The 8,616-nt window shown below is 35.5% G+C and overlaps 1 pseudogene; it reads left to right on the forward strand.

Annotated features, from left to right (window-relative positions):
* The first annotated feature begins 300 nt into the window (after nt 1-300).
* On the forward strand, nt 301-656 carry LOC125175362 (transmembrane protein 14C-like; annotated as a pseudogene).
* Nucleotides 657-8,616: the final 7,960 nt, after the last annotated feature.

The raw sequence follows: 8,616 nt of genomic DNA on the forward strand, positions 1-8,616 counted from the left end.
CTGGACAACAGAAAGACCCTCTTACCTGGAATTTGTAATAACATTTTCTTAAAGTCTGGATTGAAGAGGAAATAAAAAATGAAATTGCGTCATATAGAAAAAAATGTAATAAAAACACTTCAGAATCTATGGGATGCAGTTCAAATGGGGTTTTTAGGCAAATTCATCATCCTAAAACACTTACCTCCGTAAAATATGGAGTCACGGGGCTTCTGCACCCCTGTGGACCAGTGCAGAGCTTCCGGGAAGCTGTTGGACGCATACCTGGTGTATTCTGCCTGGTCAGAGTGACAGAGAACAATGCAGAAGGACTCCATCCCACCAGTGCCTTTTTGCACTGGATTGGCTTTGGCTCCACATCACCGGTTGCTTCTGGTGGGATCATTGGCTATGCAAAAGCAGGTAGCGTCCCCTCAGTGACTGCCGGGCTTCTTTTTGGTGGTTTGGCAGACCTGGGTGCTTATCAGCTGTCTCGGGATCTGAGGAACATTTGGGTCTTCCTAGCTACACCTGGCACCTTAGCTGGCATTATGGGAATGAGATTCCACCACTCTGGAAAATGTATGCCTGCGGGTTTAGTCGCGGGTGCCAGTCTGCTTATGGTCCCTCACCTTGGAATTAGTGTGTTGAATAGATCCCGTCAGTAGTAGTTGTGTCCCAGCTTGGAGTCATGAAGAATTTAAAAACTTCCACTCTTTTTAGTGTATTAAAAGAAGTAAGTGCAGCATTCTCACATATTCTGATATTTTACTTAAAAAACAAACAAACAAAACAAAACAAATGACACTGAACTTTGAACTTTACAGGAGAAAAAAAGCAGTCGTTAATCATTACAACCTTAAAGAGATGGGTGGTATATAACCCAAAAGCATATTGTTGTAGTTTCACACAGTTGGATTCTTGTGTGTTGATGTTATCTCTTCTTTCTGTATCTATAGGTAACGTTCCAAGGGATAAAATGCCCTACTCAGAACAGTATGAAAAAATTTTTTTGAGATTTAGGATTTCTGTTCTTTGGCTCATCTTAGGGCACAGACATACTTGGAAATTATGTCAAGTGACAAGTCAATGGATATAAAGTTTACTGTAAAAAAAAATGGAGTCATGAATAGATACCCAATTCAAAATTTAGAGGCCAGAAAATGAAATTCATTAGCCTAAGAAACGTTGAGGAAGTTTGGTAGATTGAATATTGGTCCCACTTTCAACTCTCTCTGTATTGTCTGCTCCCTCTTGCCTTTGTGCTCTGCCATGTGGATTTCTTTGGCAGATGGGGGGCCGGTAGATGGGATGCATTCTAGGCTTGCAGCACTCACGCGCAGCAGCGTAAAAATCTTGCGCGTCTGCAATTGCCTTCAAAGTAACATGCATTAAGTAGCCTGTCGGTTCTGGAGGAGGAAGAGAGAAACCTAGAAGAGAGATGCACAAACAGTCGAAGGCATGACACAGAGCGTCTTCAACCACCAAGACCTGGAAAGAAACTGCCCCAGGCAACATTGAAGTTCAAGAGTGACAGTGCCATGGAGATTTTGTGGTTCTTTGCTATGTGGCATTAGTATGACAATATGAATTAACTAATTAAAAAATAGAACAATGGTAAATTTTATTTTTTTAAGTTTTTACTTTAAAAAATTTCTTTAGCTTTTATTTATAAGCTTCTATTAAGGGGCGCCTGGGTGGCGCAGTCGGTTAAGCGTCCGACTTCAGCCAGGTCACGATCTCGCGGTCCGTGAGTTCGAGCCCCGCGTCAGGCTCTGAGCTGATGGCTCAGAGCCTGGAGCCTGTTTCCGATTCTGTGTCTCCCTCTCTCTCTACCCCTCCCCCATTCATGCTCTGTCTCTCTCTGTCCCAAAAATAAATAAACATTGAAAAAAAAATTTTATAAGCTTCTATTAAAAAAACTGATAGATTGTTAATCTCATCAGAGACAGAGAGAGTGAGAGAGTGAGAGAGAGAGAGAGGGAAAACCTCAATAGCAAAAGTAAGAAATGTTAAAAGAGAGGGAGAATATTCTGAGAAACAGAGGAAATTTAAAGCTCAGTAAAATCATTTTGCTGCAATATCTAAATAAATTTGAAAACCTTTATGCAATGTTTTATTTTCAGGAATACAAAATATTCCAAAATTTATCTCAGGATGAAATAGAGAATTTAAATGGACTGGTTCCATAGAAGAGAGCCACTACCAAAAACACCAGACCCGAAGAGGTTCATTGAAGAAGTCTACTAAACCTTAATGAGAAGATAAGTTAATAATTTAAACTTTTCCAGAGCATTAGAAAAAAAATCTGAAATATTTTGTAATGAATACAGATATCAAAATCTAACAAATATTGTACAAAAAAGAATGCTAAAGAACATGATCACTTATGCACATCAATGTAAACATTCTCAATAAAACATTAGCTAATGGAACAATTAAACAATATACCAGAGAAGAACTGGGTTCCACTGAAGAGATGCAAGGATGGTTTTATATTAGGGCGTCTATTAATATCCTTTATCACATTGATACATTTAAGGGGAAATATATGATCATAACTAAGCATCTGCAAAGGCATTTGATAAAGGTTAACATTCATTTTGGATTGAAAAATGATAAACATGTAAGAATAGATACAAGTTTCCTATTGATAATCTTACAACTGTGTATCTACCTATTTTTGCCTCTATCTATCTCAGCTCCAAAGCCACATTTTACTTGCTGTGGAAATAAATTGCTTTCTTAGTGCAATTTATAAATATTATATAAAAGAAGGGGCACTGGGGTGGCTCAGTTGGTTAAGCGGCCGCCTTCAGCTCAGGTCATGAACTCAGGTCTTGAGTTTGAGCCCCTTGTCAGGCTCTGTGCTAACAGCTAGGAGCCTGGAGCCTGGAGCCTGCTTCAGATTCTGTGTCTCCCTCTCTTTGCCCCTCCCCTCCTCATGCTCTGTCTGTCTGTGTCTCTCTAAAATAAACATTAAAAAACATTTAAAAAAAGATTATATAAAAGAAGCAAAAACTTACATACCAAAGAAATATTAATAGAAAGTGAAAAAACTAAAAATAAATCTCACAGGAAATGTGTAGCATATATATATATATAAAGGACATATTAAAAAGCTCCTGAAGGATACATGCAGAAAAACCCTGCAGAAATGGAAAAAGAGACTATGTTCTTGGTAGGGTACTCTATATCATAAATATATCCAATCTTCCCATGTGAATTAATTTTTTATGATCCCAATAAAAATATCAATTAAAAAAACTAGAAAAGCTGATAAAGTTCATTTGGAGAAAATAAAAACCAAAATGACCAAGAAGAATTTTCATATGGGAAAGCACAAGTGGTGGGCTAAGCCCTTTCATATATGAAAACATCATTAAAACACTCTGGCATTTATGAATAATAGAAAAACAAACCAGTTGGATAGAATTCCAGAAATAGAGCCAAGTGCATGTACAAATGCATTATATAATAGAGATGGGATCTTTAATCTATGAAAACTGGGTGAAATGTCCCTTACAGTTGAATATATATGTGATATCATATACCATAGCAAATTCAAAAAGGATGTAAAAATATAAAATAATAAAAACACTAGAAGAAAACATAGGTTAATTCCATTATAACCTTGGCATGAGGAAGTCCTTACTCTGACTCAAAATCCAGAAGCCATGAAATAAAAGGTTGATAAATTCAATTGTGTTAACAAAACAAAAACAAAAACAAAAGCACCCAAAAAACAAAAAACCTGCGCTTGGGAAATGAAATCACCATTAGCAACAATAAAAGATAAACACTAAAGTGTGACTTATGTACATAAATATCTGACTGACCTTACAGATGAAGGGCTAATATCACCAATTTATAATGTACTAGAAATTGCAAGCAACATCAATAACCTTATTAAAATATGAGCCAAAGATATATACAGATACCTCATGAAGAAGCAAATATAACAGGCTTGAAAACACATGAGAAGATGCCCACTTTTATAAAAAAATGCACATTAAAACTACACTAGAATGTTATTTTTTTAAGCTTTAAATTGGCAAGTATTCCAAAGTTTGATAGCACCTTCGTTTGCAGAGATGGTGGGACTAGATAGGGTGAAAAAGGATATTGACTCAAACCAGTATGGTTTCTAAGGGTAATTGGCCATATCTGTTAAAACTGTAAATACATTTGCCTTTGACCCAGCCATCTCATTTCTCTTATTTATTTGAAAGATATGTTTGTACATGTGCAAAATAATGCAGATTGTTATTCATGAAACATAATACATGCATTTTTCTAATATACAATGTTTGGAAATTACTTGAATATCCACCAGCATTGGACTGATTACATAAATTATCTATATATCTATATCTCTCTATATATCTCCTTTCAAAGGAATATGATGTAGCTGTAAAAAGGAAGGAGAAAACACACTATGCATAGATCTATATAAAGGTCATCGGGGTAGATAGATGCTGTGTGTGTGTGTGTGTGTGTGTGTGTGTGTGTGTGTGTGTGTGTTTATATATTTGCATGTTTTTATATATTTGTGTTTAAGGTAAAAGTGATTTTTAAGTGATTGGCTTTAGAAAGAGAAAAATGTAGGTATAACATGCAATGTTTTGTCTATAATCGAGGGCACAAAATATGTGTATTTATAGTGTGCTTATTTAGCTTACCTACAGAGATAATGACATTGGTGGAAACACAAAAACCAGTACCAGAAGTTGTCTGTGAGGGAATGGGAATCAGGAAGGGCACTGGACACACACAAGCAGGGGTGGGAGCAAGGCTTTCACTCTACATCACTTTACATATTCTTTTCATTCTGAATCACATGAATGTATTATCTATTTAGAGAAAAGTACATCCCAGTGAAGGAATAAACATAATAGCCAGGAAAACATTGATGAGGAGGGGGAAATACATCAGACTACAACCAGGAGACTAGTGAATGAGTGTAGAGAGGAAGGGATAGAATCAGTTCCCTAAACGTTGTCATATTGTGTAGTTTGGGGATCAAAATCTCGCGTCCCACTGGCCGAATTTAGCACAGAGATGTGTTTTTTTTCTTTCTGGCCAGCACACTATTGTTTTACAGTGAAAACCTTAGTATCTGTGTAAGCCTGTACTTTCCAGTTTGCTGTGGTCACCGAGCCTCTCTTATTTTATACCAGATGCTGAAAAGCATTTGAGTTCTAATCCCTGATGGGGAGTCACTTGTGGCCATGTGTTTTCATTATCGGCTGTTGGAAACTTTACCTTCTCCAGATCAATCCTTAAGAAATTTTTCACTGGAGGAGAGCGATTAGCTTCTAAAACTCAAAATTTCAGGTGATCCTGTAACCAAGGTGAGAGATAATCTTTTTGAACCCACTTCCTCAGGAGCTAGGGGACCCAGACAAGGTGCAAAGGAGCATCTGTGGTTCTGCCACCTGTAACATATTTGACCTGTTTGTGAAAAGCTTTTCAGAAGAGAACCAAATGTTCCCCTTAACATTTACTTAAAAAATTAGAAAATGCGTTAGTAACAGCCTTATCTCCCAGATTTGCACAGGAAAGGACAACATGACCTTTTAAATATTCTTTTTTAGTTAATTCTTGGGATCAAGATTGAGGAAAGAAATTGAGAATAAATATTGGAAAAAAATATGACTGTTAAACAGCCAAACCTGGAAGAGTGAGCCCCACAAAAGGGAAAGTAATTGATAGATGAATAATACAATGTGTAAAGATGTATTAGTGTTTTCATTATTTTGTACTATTTCTATTCAGTTGGAACTGATTTCCATAGTAATATAGTTAGCTAAAAATCTGCCTTTGTATATAAGGTCTCCACAGAAAAAGCAAATATGAAAATGGCAATTTTTAAAACAATATTCTGTTTTTTGTTTAATAAAACTAATGTTTCCAAATCTGCTTTTATTAAAACACAATAAATACCATCAATTTTTGACATGAAATCTCATTATATACTGTAAATATTTATCACTTTCTAGGGGGAAGATTATGCAGTAGATGACTTCTCATTGATTCGCTCATAAAGCTGAGTTAGAAGTGAAGCTTCTTTTTATTTTCATAAAAATAAAAGGAACTCAGAATTTGACATCCATTCCATTTGGACCAGCTAATCAGACAAAGCACAGATGGTGCACTTTTCAAGAGCATTTTTTTTTAGCATTAGAAAAATTATAAAAGTGATGTTAATATAAAAACCTTCCAGGTAAAATAGGAAACAGACAATGCTACCGCAGAGATTATTTCCTCTCCTTTCTGGGATTTATTCTCTTACTAAATCTAAAGTTTTGGTATCAAATGTTACATTTAAAGATGGGCAGGACAGTATAATTTATATTGTTTTATGTCTATATGTCTGAGAAAGAAAATGTTTAGAGTCAAACAATGGCTGAAGTGGAATACAAGGCAATGCGTGCTCTTGAGGTCAACAAGCATAGGGCTCCTTGGGGATCAATGTAGCTCAGTCATTGGTCACATTGCTACAAACTTATAGATTCTTGGTCACTGATCATTGATGTCAACAAAGCTATAGATTTGTGAACTCTGGCATGGCTTTTGAGAGTTTGATGAAAGCTACCTATGTGCATACATCCAGAAAATTTTGGATATGAATCCAAGTGGGTCACAGACCTTCAGAAGTCTCTCACTAATAGTCCGTAGACCACTGGCTAACGACCTCTGAAATAAACAATCTCTAAAAACATACTCCAAATATGTTTTATCCATTTATTATTTGCCCTCTTACATTTCTTTCTCTTTTCTAGAAATGTGTGAACCATTGCCCACCTACAAGTATTCTGATACTGAAGATCTAAGGTTGATTCCATCATTAAGAGTCTTTTGCATAAACTCCTACTTTTTAGTTCTAGTCATAAATCTGACTATCAATCCCACTGTTTGAGACAAAAGAGAGTTAGACTTTATTCATTTTATCTCTTGTTCCTTCTGGGCTAATGATGATGGGGAAAGAAGGGCAGGTGAAATTTCACCACCTTTACTGAATCAATAAAAGTCAACTCATGCAAGACCTGGCATGTTAACTTTTAGATATTTGCTTTTTACTCCAAAGCACCAAGTTATCCTCTAAGACAGTGACACATAATAGTTTGGTGTATTTTTACTGTACCTAGAAAATTTTTTGTATTAAACAATATAAGATCAGATCATCAAAAGAACAAACCAGTTAGCCTTAGAACACTGTTTTTTATTTTGACCATTAAATGCTTAATTTATGTTTTTGAAAAGTGTAGTCGCTTGGTAGAGAAAAATAACATCTTAGAGTTTTCAAAATGATTCTGATTTTTATGATTCCTTCTGAAGGTCAGAATTTTTTTTTTTGTGGATGCAACTTGCTGATGCAACTACTCATATGCAATTAAACAATTTATCTCTTAAATATCATGGCTTTGCAATACTCAATTGATGTATTTTTAAAAGGGAAAACTATCCACTTTATGAAAGCAATTATTTAGTTATTCTAGACAAAAAGAAATAATAGCAAGCATAACATCCCAGACTTAGCCAAAGTCAATTTCAAATGCTGGCCTTCTCTGTTCTCGGCCATCATCCTTATTGTGTTACAGTCAGACTCCAGGACTAAAAATAATGAAATGTGTTGGTCTTGAACTTGGTGCCTAGAATATCAATCTTAAAAGACCATCCATCTCCTTGAATGTGTTCTGGGAAAACTGGGTTAAGATAGCAAACAGCAGGTAGTTAACTTTCCTCCTGCTCAACACTTCTGAAAATAATAAAGATAATTTTATAAGAAATAAATAATTACTGTGTCTAAAAATTTTTAAAGTTATCAGTGGAGCAGAAATATTCAGAAATTCCTGAATAAATGGAAAAAAGATAGAGTTAGATACATGGCAGTAACTGAAGGTCATGATGTATACAGAAGCTTGGGCAATTGTTTTATATAAGTTCAAAGTTAAGACTCGAAGATTCAGTAGGAGGAGGGGGCACAAGAACAATGGTGAGTGTGATAAATTGAGGAAATATGTTCTGAACACATGGGAAGCTTACCTATCCCCTTCTGACTTGATTCAGTAGGATAAGTTAAAAAAGCAAATGATTGGGAGAAGCTGATTAATATCCAAGGATATGGCAACTTTCAGGAAGGATGTAGAATCTTCCACAATTAGAACACCAATTCCAGGCACTCTCTGTCCAGGAGCACCTTCCACTCCCATTGTAATATCACTGCTGGAGAGATATTTATGAATATTTGAACAGGGTAATTCTCCCAAAATGATATATAATTATATGTTTGTGTGTGTGTGTGTGTGTGTGTGTGTGTGTGTGTGTGTGTATAATTTCAGAAAAGTCGTATTTGTCATGGAATAGAGATCCATGAATTTCAACACCAATTCCATCTAAAATTTGAAATTCTAGTAAAAGGAAAAGGAAGAATGGAGGAGAGGAAATTATTAAGGAAAGCAAAGGTAGAAAGTAATTCCAAAGAAAGAAAGAAATGATTTTTCATCTTTTGAGATATACTTCATATTAAGCAAAATATAGGCAGTAATTTTATTTCATGGATAAAATTTTAAAACCATTGAGGATGATGAGAAAATTCAAAGTTTCTGGAAAGATAAAAACAGGTTTTGTACA

Source organism: Prionailurus viverrinus, chromosome C2 (assembly GCF_022837055.1).
Source record: "Prionailurus viverrinus isolate Anna chromosome C2, UM_Priviv_1.0, whole genome shotgun sequence".
Classification (NCBI taxonomy): domain Eukaryota; kingdom Metazoa; phylum Chordata; class Mammalia; order Carnivora; family Felidae; genus Prionailurus; species Prionailurus viverrinus.